We start from the raw sequence: 24257 nt of genomic DNA, 5'->3' as shown, positions 1-24257 counted from the left end.
TGATTCCTGGCCCCAGTAAGGCTCGTGAAGTAGGTAACCAACTGATGTGTCTCTCTTGCATTGATCTCTCTCTCTCTCTCTCTCTCTCGTTCCCTTCCACTCTATCTAAAAATCAATGAAAAAGTATACTTGCGTGAGGATTAACAACAACAACAAAAACATATCCTCAGGTGAGCATTAAAAAAAAAAGAGAGAAAATGAAGAACAGAACTAGAGGTATCACTCTTCTTGATTATGTATTTTCTGATTTTAGATGAATTATTAATAGTTTGTTAGTAATTATGATTTTTGTTTTGGGCTTATAGTCTTGATTATCAAATTAATGATATTTTTCTTAATTTGCTATAAATTTAATATGCATAAGGCTATATACTGTTTATTAATTAAAAAAAATATTGATTTGTGAGAGAGAGGAAGGGAGAGGGAGAGAGAGTCAGAAACATTGATGAGAAAAAACATCAACTGGCTGCCTCCTGCATACCCCCCCACTGGGGATTTGGCCCACAACCTGGGCATGTGCCCTAACTGGGAACTGAACAAGTGACTTCCAGTACATGTGTAGATGCTCAACCACTGAGCCACATGGGCTGGGCAACCTGTTTATTAATTTAAATAGCATGCTACATTTAGATTACAATGATAAAATAGTTTAATTTTTTAAATTACTATACAAAATAATAAAATGAGAAGCATTACAGAACTATTAAGAGATCTAAAATATTTTGATTAAACTAGAAGTTCTAGTCATAAATCAGCAAGTATTATTTGATATCAGATATGTTTCATTTCAATCCAGACCTTTCTATTTGCCACTTTAAAAGGTATGAGCTGGAATTGACTAAAAAGCAGTGCAGTATTCTGTCAAGGAAATCAAGAGTTTGTAAATCCAGCATTTATTAACTGTAAGCAATTATGCATAGAAACTCTAAATTGTAGCAACAGTGTTTCACCATTCTGAATCCATGCAACCTAATGTTTCTGCTTTGTATATAGTTTTCCAGAGTATTCTTCCCCAATATATATGTCAAATGATGTCAATAAAGTTGTTTGTATTATCTGACCAATCAAACAAGTGGTTTTAAGTGATAATACAGGAAAATAAACTCTCCTACCCCATTTGGGGAGAAGAATTCAGAAACTTATTAGGCAGGAAATCGGGATCAGCTCCACTACTAGTCACTCTCATAAGCTTAATTTAATTTTATTTTTTAACATTATTGTTGAGAGTATTACAAATATCCCCATTTTCCCCCAATTGCCCCCCTACACACAGTTCCTGCCCCACCCAGGATCTTCATCATCCTATTTTCTGTGTCAACAGGCAATGCACATATGCCTATAAATTCTTTTGTTAATCTCTCCAATTCCCCAACCCCACTTTCCTCTGAGATTCATTAGTCTGTTCCATGTTTCCTTGCCTCTGGTTCCATTTTATTCATCGGTTTATTTTGCTCATTAGATTCTACGTATAAGTGAGACCCTGTGATATTTCTCTTTCTCTCACTGGCTTATTTTTCTTAGCATAATAATTTTTAGGTCTATCCATTCTATTTCTTTTTTTATTATTTGATTTTTCATTGATCTTTAGAGAGAGAGGAAAGGAAAGGGAGAGAGAGATAGAAACACTGACGAGAGAGAACATCGGTTAGCCACCTCTTGCATGCCTTCCCACTGGGAATTTGGCCCACAATCCGGGCATGTGTCCGGACCAGGATTTGAACCAGCGACTTCTTGGTGTATGGGTCAATGATCAACCACTGAGCCACACTGTCTGGGCCATCCATACTATTTCAAAAGGTAAGAGATCTTTCTTTCTTATAGCTACATAGTATTCCATTGTGTAAATGTACCACTGAATTTTTATCCACTCTTCTATCGATGGGCACTTGGGCTGTTTCCAGATCTTAGCTATTGTAAATAGTGCTGCTATGAACATAGGGGTACATATATTATTTCTGATTGGTTATTCAGAATCCTTAGTATACATTCCTAGAAGTGATATCACTGGATCAAATGGCAGTTCCATTTTAAATGTTTTGAGGAAACTACACATTGCTTTCCACAGTTACTGCACCAATCTGCCTTCCTACCAACAGTGTACTATGGTTCCCTTTTCTCCACATCCTCACCAGCACCTGTTGTCTGTTGATTTATTGATGGTAGCCATTCTGGAAAGTGTGATGTGATACCTCATAGTCATTTTAATTTGCATTGCTCTGATGATTACTGATGTTAAGTATTTTTTCATGTCTTTTGACCATTTGTATGTCCTCTTTGGAGAAGTGTCTATTTAGGTCCTCAGCCCATTTTTTAAATGGGATTGTTTGTCTTCCTTTTGCTGAGTTTATATGTTTTGGAGATTAACCCCTTATCAGATGTATCATTGGAAAATATTTTTTTTAATATAGTGGGTTCCCTCATCATTTTGATGCTGGTTTCTTTTGCTATGCAGAAGCTTTTACATTTGATGTAGTCCCATTTGTTTATTTTTTCTCTTGTTTCCCTTGCCCTAGGTGATGTGTTGGTGAAAATTCTGCTATGTAAGATATCTGTGACTTTGCTGCTTACATTTTCTTCTAGGATATTTGTGATTTCATCACTTACATTAAAGTTTTATCTATTTTGAATTTATTCTTGTGTGTGGTGTAAGTTGGTGGTATAGTTTTTTTTTTTTGCATGTTGCTGTCCAATTTTACCAACTCTATTTATTGAAGATACTATCTTTACTCCACTGTATGCTCTGGAATCCTTTGTGAAAAACTAATTGAGTATAATGACTTGGGTCAATTTAAAGATTCTCTGTTCTCTTCTGTTGATTTATATGCCTGTTCTTGTGCCAGTACCAGGCTGTTTTGATTACTATGGCTATGTACTATAGCCTAATATTCATCATTGTGATTCCCCCAACTTTGTTTTTTTTTTTTTTTTTCAACATTGTTACATCTATTTGAGGTCTTTTTTGACTTCATATAAACTTTTGTAGTATTTTTTCTAGCTCTGTGAAATATGCCATTATTGTATTTTAATAGAGATTACATTAAATCTATAGATTGCTTTAGGTAGTATGAACATTTTAATGATGTTAATTCTTCCAATCCATGAACACAGTATATTCTTTTGTGTATCTCTTTCTCACCATCCTTTAATTTTCCAAGTACAGGTGTACAGGTCTTTTACCTCCTTGGTTAAGTCGATTCCTCAATATATTTTTGTTGTTGTTGCAATGGTAAATGGGATTTATTATTTTTTTTTCTTTATTGACTTTAGAGAGGAAGGGAGAGGGAGAGAGAGAGAGAAACACTGATGAGAGAGGACATCAATTGGCCACCTCCTGCATGCCCCCCACTGGGGACTGGGCCCACAACCTGGGCATGTGTCCTGACCAGGAATCAAACCAGTGACCTCTTGGTGCGTGGGTTGACGACACTCAACCACTGAGCCACACCAGGTGGGCTGTTTTTTTTTTAGTTTCTCTTTCTGAGATTTCATTATTGGTATATATAATTGCCATCAATTTCTTGATGTTAATTTTGTATCCTGCTATTTGGCCAAATTCAATTGTAAATCTAGTAGTTTTTTTGGTGGAGTCTATGTACAATATCATATCATCTGTAAATAATGACAGTTTTAATTCCTCCTTTCAAATTTGAAAGCATTTTATTAGTTCTTCTTGTATGATTTCTGTGGCTAGGATGTCCAGTACTTTGTTGAATAAGAATGGTGAAAGCACCCAGCCAGGGTGGCTCTGTGGTTGAGCGTTGACCCATGAACCAAGAGGTTGCCAGTTTGATTCCTGGTCAGGGCACATGCCCAGGTTATGGTTCAAATCTCCAGTGGGGGTCATGCAAGCGGTGGCCAATTGATGTTCTCTCTTATTGATATTTCTATCTCTTTCTTTCCCTTCCTCTCTCTAAATTCAATAAAGAAAAAAAAAAGGAATGATGCAAGTGGACATCCCTGTTTTGTTCCTCTTCTTAAGTGAAATGCTTTTAGTTTTTGTCTGTTGAGTGAGATGTTGGTTGTAGGTTTGTCACATATAGCATTTATTATGTTGAAGTATGAACCCTCTATTCCCACCTACTTGATTTTTTTTATAAAAAATTGGTATTATATTTTGTCAAATATTTTTTCTGCATCTATTTATGTGATCATGTGATTTTTATGTTTAAATGTGTTTATGTGATGTATCATATTTTCTGATTCGCAAATATTGTACCAGACTTGCATCCCTGGAATAAATTCCAATTTGTCATGTTAAATAATCTTCTTAATATATTGCTGAATTTGATTTGCAATCACTTTGTTGAAAATTTTGGCAAATTTATTTTTTAGGGGTATTGGCCTGTAATTCTCTTTCTATATAGTATCTTTATCTGGTTTTGGAATTAGGATAATACTGCCCTCATAGAAAGAACTTGAAAGTCTTCCTTCCTCCAGAAATTTTGCAATAGTTTGAAGAGGACAGGTGTTAGTTTTTCTTGGAATGTTTGCTAAAATTGCCCTGTGAAGCCATCTGGACCAGGGCTTTTGTTTGCTGGGAGTTTATTGACTACTGCTACAATTTCATTTATTGTTATTGGCCTGTTCAGGTTTTCTAAATTTTCCTAGGTAAGTTTTGTAAGATTGTATGTTTCTTGGAATTTGTCCATGTCACATAGTTAATCCAGTTTGTTAGCATATACTTGTTCATCATATTTTCTAACAATAATTTGTATTTCTGTAGTATTAGTTTTTATTTCACTTTATTTTCCAATTTTTTGATGGGTCATTTTTCTCTGTTTCTTGATGAATCTGGCTAAAAGTTCATCCATCTTGTATATCATTTATTTGCACTCTGATCTTTATTATTTCCTTCATTCTACTTACTCTTGGGTTTTCTTGTTCTCTTTCTGATTCTTTAAGTTGTAGAGTTAGAAAGCTTATTATATATTTTTTTCATGTTTCTTGAAGTATGACTGCAGTGCTATAAACTTCCCTTCTAGGACTGATTTTGCTGTTCCCATAGATTTTTGGTTGTTGTTTTTATTTTCATTAGTTTCCGGGAAGGTTTTTATTTCTTACTTGATCTAATTGATAACTCATTCATTGTTTAATAACATCCTATTTAGCCTCCATATGTCTTAATGTTATGGGGTGTTTTCATTGTAGTTGATTTCGTTTCATGCCATTGTGATCTGAGAAAATGCTTGATATGAGATCAGTCTTTTTGAACTTGTAGAGATTTAGTTTGTGTCCCAGTGTGTGGCCTATCCTTGAGAGTGTCCCATGTGTATTTGAGAAGAACATATGCTCAACAGCTTTGAGGTGAAATGTTCTCTTGATGTCAATTAATTCTATTTGATCTAGTATGTTGTCCAGGGTTGTTATTTCTTTGCTGATTTTTTTTTTTTTTTGGTCTAGAAGATCTATCCAGCCATGTCAGTAAGGTGTTAACCTCCCTACTCTGATTGCATTGCTGTTGATCTCTCCCTTATAGTCTTCCAGAGGTTCTTTTTATATATTTGGCGGCTCCAAAAGTGGGTGTGTATATGTTTATCAGGGTTATATCCTCTTGGTACATCAATCCTTTTAGTAATATGTTGTGACCTTCCTTGTCTCTTTTTATGGCTTTCATTTTGAAGTGTATTTTTTTAAAATATGAGTATTGCTACCCCAGCTTCTTTTTTCACTTTGATTTGTATGAAAAAAATTTTCATTCTGTGGGAATCTTATTATGAGGTGGATCTCTTATAATCAGCCTATATATGAATTCTGTTTTCTTACCCATTTGGCTACCCTATGTCTTTCAATTGGAGCACTTAAGCCACTTACATTAAGTTTATTATTGATAAGTTGTCATTTTTAGTTTTAATGTGTATATGTGTGTGTGTGTGTGTATATATATATATATATATATATATATATATAAATAATTTCTTATTATTTTTACAACAGTCTCTTTAACATGCAGGTTTAGTGGTAATAAACTCTTATAGCCTGTTTTTTTGTTTTGCTTTTAGTCGGGGAAGTACTTTATTTTACCTTCTATTTTTATTGATAGCCTTGCTGGATAGAGTAGTCTTGGTTTCAGATGCTAGCTTTTTATTACCTTGAATATTTTACCATTCTCTTCTGGCTTGTAGGCTTTCTATTGAAAATTAGCTGACAGCCTTATTGGAGCTCCTTTGTAGGAACAAATTTATTTTCTCTTGCTGCCTTTATGATTCTATCTGCCTTTAAGATTGTCTTTAATTTTTGGTATTTTAACTATGATGTGTCTTCACGTTCGCCCTTTTGGTTCACCTTGCATGGTATTCTCTGTGCCTTCTGAACTCATGTGACTTTTAAATATCCAATTTAGGGAAGTTTTCTGGCATTATTTATTCAAATAGGTTCTCTACCCCTTATTCACTTTCTTCTCTTTCAGGTACTATTATAATGTGGATATTTTTGTGTTTTATTTTGTCCCAAAGCTCCCTTAAAATGTACTCCTGTTTTTACTTGTTTTTTTTTTTTTTTTCTTTTTGATTATCTGATTGAGTGATTTGTTTTCTAATTCACTGATTTGATACTCAGTTTCCTTTAATATGCTGTTTTACAGGTGCTGACATAACAAGACAAGACAAAACAGGATCAAACTGAAAACAACCACAACAACAACACACATACACACATACAGAATAAAAACAAATAACAAAAACCAAAACAACTTCCCACCAACAAAAAAGCATAAGGAAAGGGAGGAAGAAGAAAAAGAAAGGAAACTAAAAAAGGCTACTATAACACAAGAGACCTATAGAATTAGAGCAGAAAGTAGGAAACAAATGAGAAAAATGTGAAAGACAAGAAGGTGCAGAAAAGAAAGAATAAAAGTTAAGAAGAGAAATTTATATATATATATATATATATATATATATATATGAAGTAATAATAGTTAAAAGGTGATAATGCTTAATAAAATAAAATATGGAATAGGAAGAGAAATATAAGAGAAAATAAAAATTTAAAAATGCAGAGAGAAAAAATAGATGGAGAGAAGAGAACAGATAAGTAATAGATATAAGTTAAAAATAGAAGCGGAAACAAAGTAAAATCTAAAAAAAATAAATTATTTTGAACAAAATAATATTCAAGAAATAAAAAGATAAGTTACAGCACACACACACACACAAACAAATGGTGGCCCTATTTGGTTTGGCTCAGTGATTAGAGCAGGTTTGATTCCTGGTCAGAGGCATGTACCTGAGTTGCAGCTTTCATCTCAGGCCTTGGTCAGGGTTGTTCAGAAGTAACCAATAGATGTGTCTCTCTCACATCGCTGTTTCTCTCTCTCTCTCTCCCCCTCCCTCTCTCTCTCTTTTTAAAATTTTTTTTATTAATTTATTTTTGTGACAGATGTTTCTCCTTTTTTTCCCCATTGACACCCTCCTCCCCATGCCCCCACCCCATCCCAAGCTTTGTTGTCCATGTCCATTGGTTATGCATACATACATATAAGTTCTGTGGTTTATCTCTTCCCTCCCCACCCACCTTCTCTTCTGACGGTTGTTAGTCTGTACCCTACTTCCACGTCTCTGGGTTTACCCTGTTCCTCAGACTGCTATGTTCATTATATTCCACAAATAAGTGAGATCATGTGATATTTGTCTTTCTCTGCTTGACTTATTTAACTTAGGATAATACTCTCCAGGTCCCTCCATGTCGTCTCAAAGGATAAGAGATCTTTCTTTCTTATAGCTGCATAGTATTCTATTGTGTATATATACCACAGCTTTTTTTATCCATTCATCTACTGGTGGACACTTGGGGTGTTTCCAGATCTTAGCTATTGTAAATAGTACTGCTACAAACATGGGGGTAAATATATTCTTTCTGACTGGTGTTTCAGGCTTCTTAGGGTATATTCCTAGAAGTGGGATCACTGGGTCAAAAGGCAATCCAATCATTAATTTTTTGAGGTAACACCATGGTGTTTTTCATAGTAGCTGCACCAGTCTGCATTCCCACCAGCAGTGTACTAGAATCCCCTTTTCTCCACACCCACACCAACACTTGTTGTTTGCTGATTTGTTGATGGCAGCCATTCTGACAGGTGTGAGGTAACATATTATTGTTGTTTTAATTTGCATTGCTCTGATGATTAGTGATGTTGAGCATTTTTCATATGTCTCTTGGCCATTTGTATGTCCTGTTTGGAGAGGTGTCTATTTAGGTTCTCTGCCCAATTTTTAATTGGGTTCTTTGTCTTCCTTTTGTTGAGTTGTATGAGTACTCTATATATTTTGGAAATTAACCCCCTATCTAATTTATCATTGGCAATTATGCTCTCCCATATAATGGGTCTCCTTTCCATTTTGATGGTTGTTTTTTTGTTGTTGTCATTTTTTTTTTTTTTTTGCTGTGCAGAAGCTTTTTAGTTTGATGTAGTCCCATGTGTTCATTTTTCCTTTGTTTCTGTTGCCTTAGGTGATGTGTCAGTGAAAATTCTGGTGCGTATGATGTCTGACATTTTGTTGCCTACAGTTTCTTTTAGAATTTTTATGGATTTACGTGTCATATTTACGTCTTTTATCCATTTTGAGTTTATTCTTGTGTATGGTGTAAGTTGGTGGTCTAGTTTCATTTTTTTGCATATAGCTGTCCAGTTTTCCCAACACCACTTATTAAAGAGTCTGTCTTTACTCCACTGTAAGCTCTTGCCACCTTTGTCATATATTAATTGAGCATATTGCCTTGGGTCCATTTCTGGGTTCTCTGTTCTGTTTCACTGGTCTATATGCCTGTTCTTGTGCCAGTACCAGGCTGTTTTGAGTACAGTAGTTTTGTAGTATAACCTGATATCTGGTATTGTGATCCCACCTCCTCCCTCTCTCTTTTTTACTTTATCTAAAAATCAATAGAAAAATACACTTGGGTAAAGATTAACAACAACAACGACAACAAACAAGTGGTGTTTGGGCTCCACAGATTTTGGTGCCTACTACATCCACCTTGTGGATCTGCTATTTGTGACACTCACTGGAGTTTGCTCATATATTGTCCAAAATTGGCTCCTTGGTTTGCCAATCACAGTTTTCCTGGTAAAGATATCAATGTCCGTCATTATCCCTGCCGGGCTTTCTGCCAGCAGTCTGACACTTTGCAATGCAGAAACCCAAGCCGTCTGGTGGGCGGGTCCTCAGAAACTTGGTGTGCCTCAGGAATTGGCCTTTGAATGCCACTTCTCTAAAATGCTTTCCCTTCTCCTATGAATCTTTGCTCTTCAGGGGTATCTGGGGCCTGGCTGTGGTGGTTTAAACAGACTTGTGTTGGGGTTAGTGCTTATAATCTGTAGAAGTGGGGGTAGGCACTTCCTTTTTCTCCCAGAGCTGAGCTGGCTGGCTGTACTTACTGAGAAGCTCAGATCTGCTTCCCATTATTGCCTCTGAAGGGTCCAGTGTCCACACCTCTGTCTTCGGGTCAGAGACAGATCCGGAAGAAACCCACACTGCTGTAACACCTCAGCTCCATCTGGCTCCCTGATGATATACTGCTGTCTTTCAGAGCAGGGGGGCATCAAAAAACAAAAACATTACAAAATACAAAAACCAGCCCCTATGTGCAGCCAACTGCCCCCTGGGTAGGGGTTCTGTCCAGTCTCCAACTGACAGTGTCTTTGTCCCTGATATTGTCTGTCCAAACCTTAGGGGCATAGATGTCCAGCCTCATGCTGTTTTCCTTTGGCTGGGATCACAGTAGACTGGGGCAGGCCTTCAGATTCACACGTTGGGGGCAGTGCTCCTTCAGTGCACTTGAGGTGGAGGTGGAGTAAGGAAGTCTGATCTCTATTTTTTTCTTTCCTAGGCACACACACCAGCTCCCATCTTGCTCTCTGCCCAGTGCAGAGACCTACAATGGGCTGGAGGCCCTCTCAGAGTCGCTGCTTGGTGTATTGCTCATCTCCCTCTGCTGCAAAGTTCTGCCATATAGAACTTTGCAGCTTGGTCCCTCTCCCAGTCCCAGGTCAGAGCGATCAACCCTGTGCTGCAACAAACAAGTTGCTCTTGCCCAGGATGATGCAGTTTGAGCTTCAGGGTGGACTAAATATCAACTGCTTCCCTCTGTCCGGTGCTACATGGTTTCTCCTACCCTTCTCTGTTTTTCTGAATTAGAGACCCTGTGTGGAGCTTAGATCCCATGCTCCCAGGAGGGCGGGGGCTCCACTGCTGCAACCTGTCTCAGGCTTCCCAGCTGCATACCTGCATTCATTGATTTACCATAGAGCAGGAAGGAGAGAGAGGATGAGAGAGAGAGAGAAACATCGACGTGAAAGGAACACATGGAGTGGCTGCCGCCTGCACAACCCAACCAGGGCAGGGGACAAACTGCAACCAAGGTACATGCCCTTAGCAAAAACCAAACCTGGGTCTCTGGACCACAGTCTAATTCTCTAACCACTGAGAAAAACCTGCCAGGGCTCCTTCTTTCTTTTTTATGAGTTCCCTGTCCACAATACTTCAGATCAACGTCACTTCAACTGGTTTTACACACCAGTTACCCAGCGGTTTGGCCATCAATCCATCAGGTTTTGGGAGCAAGAAGTGGGAGGTTCTGTCTTTTTTGCCGCCATGATGGATATCTCAGACTTCAAATGTCCGTCTGCCCATTTTTAATTGGATTGTTTGTCTTCCTTTTGTTGAGTTATATGTGTACTTTATATGTTTTGGAGATTAACCCCTTATCAGATGCATCATTTGCAAATATGTTTTCACATACAGTGGGTTCCCTCTTCATTTTGATGCTGGTTTCTTTTGCTATGCAGAAGCTTTTAAATTTGATGTAGTCTCATTTATTTATTTTTCCTTTGTTTTTCTTGCCTTAGGCAATTTATTAGTAGAAATGCTGCTATGTGAGAGGTCTGGGATTTTGCTGCCTACATTTTTTTCTTGGATTTTTGCATTTTTAAAAATTTCCACACATACTTCTTTTTGTTGTTAAAGAGTAAATGCTTGTTGTCCAACCAGTGTGGCTCAGTGGATTGAGTGTTGTTCCATGGACCGAGAAGTCCCAGTTACATTCTCATTCAGGGCACATGCCCGGGTTGTGAGCTGAATCCCTGGTAGGAGGCATGCTGGAGACAGCCAATGGATGTTTCTCTTTCTTAACATTGATGTTTCTATGTCTCTCTTTTTTCCTCTTTCTTGCAAAAATCAATTAAAATGTATTTCAAGCCCTGGCTGGTTTGGCTCAGCGGTTAGAGCGTTGGCCTGCAGTCTGGAGAGACCCAGGTTTGGTTCCCGCTAAAGGCATGTACCTCGGTTGCAGTTTGTCCCCGGCCCTGATTGGGTCGTGTGGGTGGTGACCACTCGGTGTGTACCTTTCACATCGATGTTTCTCTCTTTCTCTCTCTCTCCCTCCCACTCTATCTGAACAAAATATTTAAAAATGTCCTTGGGTGAGGATAAAATATATTTTAAAAATGAGTAAATAGTCACTGACTATGCAGATTATGCAGAACTTCAGCTAAATGCTACTACATCAAAAAGACTGTTGATCAAAGAGACCTACTAAGTTATCAGAAATAATTATAATTGCATAGGTAGTTTATATAAAAGTGTAGAAATCATGAGTAAAAGTAAAATTTTAAGAAAACCTTCTTAAAGAAAAATTAAAACAATTCATGCTGTTAGTTTTTCCTTCATGCTTTTTCATAAACCCTTCATTAATATTTGCTTCATGATCCTTTCAAGAAGATGAATAAGTTATGCAAAACAAAGTGCACCAATATTTAAATTATACAGAAAAGCTTAGATTTGAAAATAATTTGACAATAATATAAGCAAGTAAGTCCAATTTAACAAAGCCTTTGTCAAATTACTATTTCCTTTACCAACACATTTATTTTTCATAATCTATAGAAAAAAATACTTAACCAGCTAAGTGTTTCTTAGTTTATTTTAATTTAACAAAAGCAGTATTTATTAAAACACTGCATAGCTAACAATTTTAATGTTGCTATCAAACTCAGACAAGAAATTATTAAAATTCATAGATGTGCTTTCATTGCCTTTTAATGGAAATATAATTAGAGCTGTTTTATCAGAAATGGAACTAGTCAACACTAAAAGAAGCAGAAGTACTGCAAAATAGTCAATTTACATAAACACATTTGCCTCCTTTAAAAATCAGGAAGGCTTTTCACAGGAGACTAAAAGGCAACATCACCTGGTGAACATGATAAGAATTAACCAAAACCTTGTTTCTTTTTTCTCCATACTAGGTAAATTTTAAGCTTTGCCTTTCCCATGATACCTATCTAAATGTTAATACTGCACATCCTTTCCATACTATCATTGAATAACTAGGGAGAAATGCATATCCTGTACACAGCAATTTTGTTCAATCTAAAATAATAGATATTCTGAAATACGTATTCCTGAATAATTCATTTATACAGCCGACAAAATGATGATTGCAAAGCTGGCTTTTAAAAGATTTTACTAAATTTGCATTGAAAGATACTATATAAAATGACTAGATGATGTAGCAAATCTTATTGTCCAGGAATATACACTAAGGGGACCTCTTTTTTTTTTTTTTTTTGAGAAATACTAACTCTCACTGAATCATACAAAGAATTGTTCTTCAAGTTAGAACAAATTTTTAAGAACACCTTGGCCAAATTCCCACCAGATTAAAAATAACAAATTTCTTCTCTAGCACATGTAACAAGTAGCTATTTTTTTAATCCACTGAAATACCTCTAGTAACAGAGTACATATCCCTCCCTATGTGGTGTTGGCTTCTGATTAGGTGTTCATAATTGCCCACTTTTTACCATCTGCTTTGTCTGAGTCAGGTTTATCTCTTCCTAAAGATCCTTGAACTCTACTTGCCCTCAGATCTGAGAAAGCATTAAAAAGTCCTTATCAGCCAGTCTTGTGTGGCTCAGTGGTTGAGAGTGGATCCATGCACCAAGAGGTCACAGGCTCGATTCCTGGTCAGGGCACATGCCCAGGTTGTGGGCCAAATCCCTAGTGGGGGCATGTAGTATGTGGCCAATCGATGATCTCTCTCATCAATGTTTCTGTCTCTCTCTTTCTCCTTGCCTCACTCTATAAAATCAATAAGGAAAAATAAAACAAAGTCATTATCAGCTTATCCTAAGAATCAGCCGAGTAAAGTGAGACTCATTTTCTATAAGACACCTCTGATCATTTTCTCTCATTTGCCTGACTTCCCCATACTTACTGTTTTCCCCTCTCTATAAAATAAATAAATAAATAAAAGCCTGCTTTATTTGTTTTTGAGACACCTGCAGATTTCTGAGATCAGGGCACTCTCCCTATTGCAATAGTCTTTCTCCTCAATAAAGCCTCTCCTTATCAAAGTTTGGATTTGTTCTTATATGGCACCCCCATTATGTAAAAGCCCAAAACTTTGTACTTTAAATAATTCATATGCCTCTGAACTGCCCTCTTTTATCTGTACTTTCTTTTCACTTTATCTCCTCCTTCTCTCTATTTTCCCTTCCACTATAAAAGTCATAGAATTAAACTTTAATATTATTAGATATAAAATTCTAACTCATTGATCTTCTGGGCCAACCTCATGACTATTTATGGCATTTCTACTTGAAATATTGCTTTGCACATCTTTGCCGTTATGTGTACTTGTAACAGAATTAGTTTCCTAAAGTATGTTTTATCCAGCAGCATTAATCTGCTGAGTAGCCACTAATATCTATTCATTGTCTACTGAAATTTGTTATTCCACAGTGAAAAAGGAGCATAGCCCCCATTGTAACTTACATATTGTTATTTTGGAAACATACAGGAACACTCTAGATGTGTTTATGTGCAAAGATAAAATTGTTTAAGTACAAAACAACTATGATTCAATTAGCTTGAATCAACCAATAAAATAAATTAAGCTGTATCTCTGCCATGTAAATTAAATAGAACTGATGGTTTTAGTTCCATTCCAAGAGAAAGTGGGTCCAAATGATTTATGAAGTATCTAGAAGGGAGTTTGGGGTGAGGGGTTGTCTGTGATACTTAAGCAGACTGGGTGGTTGCTTGTGTATCTGTCTGTCTTCAGTCTTGGAACACAGCTTCCCAATGCCCTTTTCCTTCTCAACTCTCTTCCCCTATTATTTGGCATAGGCCAACATAATTTTGTTTTTCCTAATTTATAGTGACTGTTCCATACAGACCAAAGAGAATGAACAGTGTTGGAACCTAAGTTGCTGATCAGTGAATTTTACCTAGCACCTGAGCAACTTTATTTCCAGTTACCAATTCCCTCACCCATTTTTAGATTTAAGACAGAAGGTAAACGTGATGTGACTGAATCAAGGTCCTGCTGAAGCCTGCACAAGTATTCAAAAATACTATTTGTTCCCAAAATCATTGCTTCAAAAAGTTCCCAACTCAGGCGGATGCTGGGTGTATGATTGAGCCACTACATAGAATAGTGTCTTACAGATTTTCATCAATACTAGTCACAATAAGGGTATTTCTCCAGAGAGAGGTGAGGGGGAAGCTAATGTCCTATTGTATTTTGTTTGGCTCCTTGTCTACTTCACCCAAGCCTTAGTTCCCCTTCCTCACTCCAAGGCCCAGGGTCTAGTGGGGAGCAAGGGTAATCAATAGCAGAGGAGACTGGGGCTGAAACTCTGGAGACTTCTTCCCTCCCAGCTGCTCTTTGTCACTGGCTCTGGTGGGTGTATGCCTGCGTGTGGTGCTTATCTGTATTTAATTGTAGTGATCCTTTAGCTGGTTGGCTTAGAAAAATGTGCTTTAGGCGCCCTGATATTGGACATAAAGGGAATCCATTCTTCCCATTTTTGATGTGTTCTCCCTGTGCTTTCCAGATTCTTATTGTTATGGCTCCCAGTGGGGTATTGGTGACCTGTGTGACACAAGGCCCCAATAAGTACCCAGTCATGTATAAAGGAGAGAATAACTTATATCTGCTCTGACAGCTGCTATGGAGGCCTCTGCCTTTTTCATTGTGGGACTTCCCTGGGAGACTTGGGAAGGGGATTGGGCACAAAGGAGAATGTCCTACTTGGGAGAGCAGGAAGCAAAGAACCTGGACAGAAAGTAGGCCTGGGTAATAGGAGTTTATCTTGCATATCTAAAGGCTGGGTCTTTCACAAGGAGACTCAAAAAGGCATCCTGCTTCCAATTTTCCTCTTTTATTCCCAGAGCTAGTACAGGTCTCATAAGAATGCCCTTGGACTGCTGTTCCAATGTTGCCAGTCTTCCAGTTAAGTGTTTCCATTTTAAAGGGACAATATTCTCCTTGGCCCTGCCATGAGCAGAGCATGTCTGGCATACTGGCCTGATTTTTACATCCTAAACTTGAGTTGAGGAAATATATGCCCAAGAGTCAAAGAAATGTCTTTATATCTGACTGTACATAAAAAACTGCAATGAAATCAACTACATTTATTTGGGTTTTGTTTGGTAGTGGATGGTAGAAGCAATTATATATTTATACTTTTTGTGCTCCATAGAAAATATATTCTTTAGGAGGGTCAGGTTTCTTATTCAAATAAAAGAAAGACAAAGATGTATTTGTTTGTTGTCCTTTACAGTTTACATTCAATGTTATTTTGTATAAGTTTCAGGTATACAGCATAGTGGTTAGACAATCATATACTTTACAAAGTGTTCCCTGATATTTCCAGTAACCACCTGGCACCATGCATAGTTATTTCAATATTATTGATTATATTTCCTATGCTGTACTTTACATCTGCATGACTCTTTTATAACTACCAATCTGTACTTCTCAATCCCTTCATCTTTTTTACCCAGTCCTCCAAACCCCCTCCCCTACTGCAAGCATCAATGTATTTTTTTGTTGTTGTTTATATTGTTCTTTAAATTCCACATATAAGTGATATCATTTGGTATTTGTAATTATCTGACTGACTTATTTTACTTATCATAAGACCCTCTAGGTCCATCCATGCTGTCACAAATGGTAAGATGCTATTTTTTTTATGGCTCAGTAATATTCATATATATATATATATATATATATATATATATATATATATATGTATATGAATACACACACACTGCTTTTTTATCCCTTTATCTATTAATGGGCTCCTGGATTGCTTACATATCTTGATTATTATAAACAATGCTGCAATATTCTTTAATTTTAGTGTGTTGGGTTTCTTTGAATATATACACAGAAGTGGAAACACTGGGTCATAAAACAGTTCCATTTTCAAGTCTTTTAAAAACCTCCTTATTGCTTTCCACAATGTCTGCACCAATCTGCATTCCCAAGAAAAGTGCATGAGGGTTCTCTTTTCTCCACACCTTGGCCAACTCTTGTTGTTTGTTGATTTATTGATGGTAGCCATTCTGACAGATGTGAGGTGATACCTCATAGTTGTTTTAATTTGTATCTCTCTGATGACTAGTGACATTGAACATTTTTGCATGTGTCTATTGGCCATCTGTAGATCCTCTTTGGAGAAGTATCTGTTCAGGTCCTTTGCCCATTTTTTATTTGGATTTAGTTTTTTTGGTTTTAAATTGTATGAGTTACATTTAAATTTTGGATATCAAACCCTTATCAGATGCCTCATTAGCAAATACGATCCCCCATTCAGTAGATTGTCTTTTCATTTTGTTAATAATTTCTTTTGCTGTGTAAAAACTTTTAGTTTGATGTAGTCCAATTTGTTTATTATTTCTTTTGTTTCTCTTGCCCAAGTAGATATATTAGAAAAAAAATATTATTAAAATAAATTTATGAGATTTTATTGCCTATGTTTTCCTCTAGGAGTTGTATGGTGTCAAGTGTTATATTTAAGTCTCTAATTTATTTTGAGTTTATTTTTGTATATGGTGTAAAAAGATGGTCTAGTTTGATTTTTTTCATGTACTCATCTAATTTTCCAAGCACCATTTATTGAATAGACTGTCTTTACTTCATTGTATGTTCTTGCTTCCTTTGTCAAATATTAATTCACCATATAGGTGTAGATTTATTTCTGTTTTCTCTTCTGTTACATTGATCTAAATCACTATTTGTTTGTTTCTTTTCTTTCTACACAAGTAGCATGCTGTTTTGATTACCATGGCTTTATGGTATAGTTTGATAATAAGTAGTGTGATTCCCTCAACTTTGTTCTTTCTCAAGATCGGGACCTTTTGTGGTTCTATATACATATTTGAATTATTTGTTCTAGAGCTGTGAAATATGTCCTTGGTATTTTGGTAGGAATTGCATTGCTTTGGTTAATATAGACATTTTAATAATGTTGATTTTTCCTAACCATGAGCACAAAACATGCTTCCATTTATTTGTATATTCTTCAATTTCTTTCCTCAGTGTCTTATAATTTTCTGAGTATATGGAAAGACACAAATATATACTAAAAGAAGACCATCAAGAACACTGTGGCTTGTAATACTGCATTAGAATTAGAAGTTATTAGTTATACTGGCTACATTTGGTACAATAAAAACAAAAATGGATTATAATATAGCTGAAAATAATTCAGGAAACCAATCATCCGAATAATATAAATAAAAATAGATGAAGGATGGGGGAGACAAAGAAAAAAGAGAAAGACAAAAATCAGATACAGAGAAAAAGAGACAGAGATTAAGAAAATAATGATGAAGTAATCAACAGAGAGAAAGAAATGATAAAAAGATGGTATTTTTTTTATTTACCATAGAAGACGACTAATAATTATTCAAGAAAACAGTTAGAAAATCTCAATTTGGCAACCATCAATGATCAATGGATGATAACACTATTGAGTGAAAATCATTTGGTTAACAAGATATTTTCACAGTTCTCATGTATCTTCAAACACACAACTCACAGTATAAAGGGAGTAGCTTTTTAATACAAAAATATGGATGGCCTCACCTGATCCAAATCAATACCACACCGATAATAGGAGAACTTAACATCATTCATCTAGTATTTCTTCTCAAATATAAGGTGAAACTAGAAATGATAATACAAACAGACAAACTGAGATTAAGAAAAATTCTGCAAGGCAATAGAAAAAAAGGAGAAAATGAACACATGGGACTACATCAAACTCAAAGCTTCTGCACAGCGAAAGATACAATCTTCAAAACGGAAAGGCTACCCACAGTATGGGAGAGCATAATTGCCAATGATATACCAGATAAGGGGTTAATTTCCAATATATATAGAGAGAGTGCTCATACAACTCAACAAAAGGAAGACCAAGAACCCAATTAAAACATGGGCAGAGGAACTAAATAGACACCTCTCCAAACAGGACATACAAATGGCTAAGAAACATATGAAGAAATGCTCAACATCACTAATCATCAGAGATATGCAAATTAAAACAACAATGAGGTATCACCTCATACCTGTCAGAATGGCCGCCGTCAACAAATCATCAAACAACAAGTGTTGGCGAGGGTGTGGAGAAAAGGGGACTCTAGTACACTGCTGGTGGGAATGCAGACTGGAGCAGCCACTATGGAAAACACTATGGTGTTACCTCAAAAAATTAAAAATTGAACTTCCATTTGACCCAGTGATCCCACTCCTAAAAATATACCCTAAGAAGCCTGAAACACAATCAGAAAGAATATATTTACCCCCATGTTTGTAGCAGCACTATTTACAATAACTAAGATCTGGAAATGGCCCAAGTGTCCATCAGTAGACGAATGGATAAAAAAGCTGTGGTACATATACACAATGGAGTACTATGCAGCTGTAAGAAAAAAAAGATCTCTTATCCTTTGAGACTACATGGAGGGACCTGGAAAGTATTATCCTAAGCGAAACAAGCCAAACAGAGAAAGACAAGTATCATATGATCTCACTTATCTGTGGCATATAATGAACAAAACAGTCTGAGGAATGGGATAGTCCCAGAGACGTGGAAGTGGGGTACAGACTGACAATCCCCACAAGAAGGGGTGGTGGGGGAGAGATAAACCACAGAACTTATATGCATGCATGCATGAACAATGAACATGGACAACAAAGCTGGGGACAGGGCGGGGAGGAAGGGGGCGGGGGAAATCAGTAGGGGGAAAAGGAGAAATATCTGTAACAAAAATAAATTTTTATATATATATATATATATATACATATATATATATATATATATATAAAACCAAAATACTATTTCAGTTTCACATAATCTAAGAGATGTAAGTGCAATTTGACTCTGGTTTATATCTTACATTGAAGAAAAATAAATTCAAAGAGTCATAATTTTGAAGCAAATGGAAAAATAGATAAGTACTATATATAAGATAATGTTATTGTAACAAGGGTAAATGCTCTGATTTGATTACTACAATGACAAAATATACTTTTGTTTGTTCTCATGATATACATAGTGACATATTTAGAAATTGTATTAGTTTTCTAGAGTTGCCACAACAAATTAATAAAAATGTAGTTGCTTAAAATAACGGAAATATATTCTCTTATATTTCTGAAGAACAGAAGCTTCAAATCAAGTTGCCAGCAGAGCCATGCTCCCTCCAAAGTTTCTATGGGAGAATCCTTCCTTGATTTTTCTACCTTCTGAAAACTCCTGGTGTTGCTTAGTTTGTTGCAGCATAAATCCTACATTTTCACATGGCCTTCTCCTCAGTGTCTCTTTTGTCTTATTTCTTCTATCTCTTATAAGTACATCCTTCATTGAATTACGGACCATTCTAATCAAGAATAATTTTATTTCAAGATCTTTACCTTAATTGTATCTGCAAAGAACTTTATTTGAAATAAGTTAACAGTTTTGAGGTTTTAGGTTGTCATATGGTGTGGGGTATTACTGTTCAACCTACTACAGGAGTAGAGGATCATATTTGCAAGTGACTCCTAAGAGGGTCAACAAAATAATAAATAATAACGAACTGGCACATGCTCAGAAGCACATAGAGCACCTAAGCAAATGTAGCAAAGTGTGAACTGATGAATCTATGTGAAGGATATAAGAATATTTGTGTAATTTTTCTAAATTTTGGATTTTTTTATAGTATAATATCAAGCAAACATTTGACATATTTATGAAAAGAAGAATGTGAAGAACTCAAACACCATTTAAATTCATAAAAATAAACATAAATACATAATTAAAGAAGAAACAACTGAGATTGGAGAGCACACCATGTTGGAGGATCTGCAAGGTTCTCCTTGGGGAAAGATTGCAGACCAAACACACAAAGTCCAGAGGCAAACCTACCCCTGCCAACCCAGAAGCCACACCTGTGCCCCTGTTGGCTCTGCAGATGGCACCCGTGCACTCCCCAGGTCCATACCCCTGCCAGGCCAATGGATGCCAGCTGCCAATTGTCAGCCTTGCTGAACCTGCAGAAGATGAGAGCTACAGGCCTTATAGAACATGCCACAGCTGAGAGATGCTGACCACACAGGCCCTGCAACCACTGCTTAACACAGCCATTCCCACAGGCTCCCAGGACACTTTCTCAAGCCAATGGTCCTGCTGCCGCTGCTGGTGCTGCTGCAAAAATCAGGATGATAGTTTAAGGGAGCTTTGGAAAAACATTAAATGGAAATCTGTATCATAGGGATAACAGAAGGAGAAGAATCTGGAAAATGAATAGAGAACCTGTTTGAAGAAATAATGACAGAAAACTTCCCTAACCTGATAAAGGAACAGTCACATAAGTCCAGAAAACAGAGACTCTCAATTAAGACAAACTGCAAAAGGTTCATATATAGACACATCGTAATTAAAATGACAAATGTTACAAGACATAAAAAGAATTTTAAATGCAGCAAGAGAGTGACAAGAAGTGACGTACAAGTCAGTTCTCATTCAATTGTCAATTGATTTCTTATTAGAAATACTACAATCCAGAAGGGAGTGGCATGAAGTATACAAAGTAATGAAAAGCAAGGGAATTAATCCAAGACTACTCTAGCCAGCAAGACTATAATTCAAAATTGAAAGTGAAATAAAAAGCTTCACAGACAGACACACACATACACACAAAGGTCAATGAGTTTATTATGATCAAAGAGAGAGAGAGAGAGAGAGGAACACAGGTAGAAGGAGTAAAAATGACAACAAATAAGTACCCCTCAATAATCATGTTAAATGTAAATGACTTAGATTCTCCAATAAAAAGACATAGGAATGTCTTAAGAATGAAAGATTAAGAAAATATGACTCATACACATGAGACCCACCACAAAACAAAAGACTGACACAGGATGAAAGTGGATAGATGCAAAAAATGTTTCTATGCAAATGAAAATTTAAAAGAAAGCTGGGCTGACAATACTCATATCTGAAAAAATAGTCTTCAAAATGAAGATTGTAACAAGAGAAATGAAGGTCACTTCATAATACTAAAAGGATTGATACAACTAAAGGATATAACCCTGGTCCACATGTATGTACCCAATATAAGAGTAACAAAACATATTAAACATCTTCTGGAGGACTTTGAGGAAGAGATTGACAGCAATACAGTGGGAGACTTTAATATCCCACTGACATTGCTGGATAGATATTCTAGACAAAAAATTAAGAAGTAAACAGCAACCCTAAACAACAAACTTGATTAAATGGAATTCATTGACATTTACAGAACATTTCACCACAATGTTGAAGAATATGCATTCTTCTCAGGTGTACATGAAACATTCTTTTTTTTTTTTTTTTTATCCTCACCCGAGGACATTTTTCCATTTTTTTTGTTCAGGTAGAGTGGGCTTGGGGGGAGAGAGGAACAGAGAGAGAGAGAGAAACATCGATGTGAAAGGGACACATCGAGTGGCTGCCACCCGCACAACCGACCAGGGCCGGGGACAAACTGCAACCGAGGTACATGCCGTTAGTGGGAACCGAACCCGGGTCTCTCAAGACCGCAGGCCGACGCTCTAACCGCTGAACCAAACCGGCCAGGGCAACATTCTTAAAGACAGAACACATATTAGGACACAAACAAAGTCTCTGCAAGTTTAAGAAGATTGAAATCTTATCAGACATCTTCTCGGATCACAATGGTATGAAACTTGTAATCAATAATCATGGAAACACTAAAAGCCATTCAGACATATAGATGCTAAATAGCATGTTATTAAACAATGAATAGGTTACCAAACAGATCGAGGAAGAAATAAAAAATTTCCCAGAAATTAATGAAAGTGAATGTGAAACAACACAAAATTTATGGGACACAGAGAAAGCAGGCTTGAGAGGGAAGTCCATAGCATTACAGGTCTACCTCAAGAAACAAGCGAATTTTCTAATTAACAATCTAACTCTACAACTTAAAGGATTGAAAAGAGAACAAGAGTAAGTAGAAGGAAGAGAATAAAGATCAGAGCAGAAATAAATTACAGAAATTAACAAACAATACAAATGATCCATGAATCAAAAGCTGGTGTTTTGCAAAGATAAACAAGATTAATGACTATCAGGCATACTCACCAAGAAACAAAGAAAGCAAATCAAAAAAATAAATAAAATCAGAAAGGGAAGAGGTAAAGTAAAATCCGACACCACAGAAATACAAAGGATTGTAAGAAAATACTATGAATAATTATATGCCAATAAGCTGGACAAAGAAATGGATAAATTTCTAGAAAAATACAATCTTCCAAACCTGAATAAGGTACTGGAAATGTGTCCATTTTACTTAGAATGTCAAATTTGTTGACGTATAATTGTTCATATTATTTTTAACAATCCTTTGTATTTCTGTAATGTCAGTTATTATTTCTCCTCTTTTATTTCTGATTTTGTGTATTTGGGTTCTCTCCCTTTGTTTCTTGGTGAGACTAGCTAAGGGTCCATCAATCTTGTTTATCTTTTCAAAGAACCAGTTCTTTGTTTCATTGATCCTTTGAATTGTTTTTTTGGTCTCCATGTCATTTATTTCTGTTCTGATCTTTACTATTTCCTTCCTTCTACTTGCTCGGGGGTTTTCTTTTTGTTTGCTTTCTAGTTCTTTAAGTTGTGAGGTTAGATATTCTGTTAGAAATTTTTCTTGCTTCTTGAGGTAGGCCTGTAGTGCTATGAACTTCCCTCTCAGAACCACTTTTGCTCCATCCCATAGATTTTGTGTTGTTGTGTGTTCATTTTCATTGGTTTCAAGGAAATGTTTAATTTCTTCCTTGATCTCTATGGTAACCCATTCATTTTTCAATAACATGCTATTTAGCCTCCATGTTTTCAAATGTTTTTGCATGTTCTTGTTGCAATTGATTTCTAGTTTTATGCCATTGTGATCTGAGAAGAGGTTTGATAAGATTTCAATCTTTTTGAAATTGTAGAGACTTAGTTTGTGCCCCAACATGTGGTCTATCTTTGAGAATGTCCAATGTGGATTTGAGAAGAATGTGAATTCTGTAGTTTTGGAGGGTAATTCTCTGCAGATATCTATGAAATCTATTTTATCTAGTGCTTCATTTAGAGTCTGTGATTCCTTGTTAATTTTTTGTCTAGTAGATCTGTCCAGTGATGTCAGCAGGGTATTGAAGTCCCCGGCTATGATTGTATTGCTGTTGATTTCTCTTTTGAAGGCCTCCAAAAGATTTTAAAAATATATTGGTGATTCTATATTGGGTGCATATATGTTTCCCAAGGTTACAGCTTCCTATTGGATAGATCTTTTCAATATTATGTAGTGGCCTTCATTGTCTCTAGTTATGACCTTCATTTTGAAATCTACTTTATGAGATATGAGTATTGCTACACCAGCTCTTTTTTTGCTTTCCATTTTCTTGAAAGATGTTCTTCCATCCCTTCACATTCAACCTATGTGAGACTTTTGTTGTGAGGTGGGTCTCTTGTAAACAACATACATGTGAGTCATGCTTTCTTATCCAGTCAGCTAATCTATGTCTTTTTATCAAAGGATTCAAACCATTCACATTTAAGGTGATAATAGTTATGTACTTATTTATTGCCATTTTTTATTTGTGTGGTTCTATTTTTCTTTCTATTTCTTCCATTACATACAGCAGTCCTTTTAGCTTATCTTGCAGCGCTGGTTTGGTGTCAATATATTCCCTTAGCCTTTTTTTTTCTCTGGAAATCTTTATTTGACCTTCTATTTTAAACGATAGCCTTGCTGGATAGAGTAGTCTTGGATTCAGATCCTTGTTTTTCATGACCTTGATTACTTCATGCCACTCCCTTCTGGCTTATAGCGATTCTGTTGAGAAGTCAGCTGAGAGCCTTATGGGGTTTCCGTTGTAGGTAACTTGTTGCTTATCTCTTGCTGCCTTTAGGATTCTCTCTTTGTCTTTAATTTTTGGCATTTTCA

This window comes from Molossus molossus, unplaced genomic scaffold, assembly GCF_014108415.1.
Source record: "Molossus molossus isolate mMolMol1 unplaced genomic scaffold, mMolMol1.p scaffold_m16_p_2, whole genome shotgun sequence".
In the NCBI taxonomy this organism is placed as follows: Eukaryota; Metazoa; Chordata; class Mammalia; order Chiroptera; family Molossidae; genus Molossus; species Molossus molossus.
Note: the sequence above shows the minus strand (reverse complement) of the source record.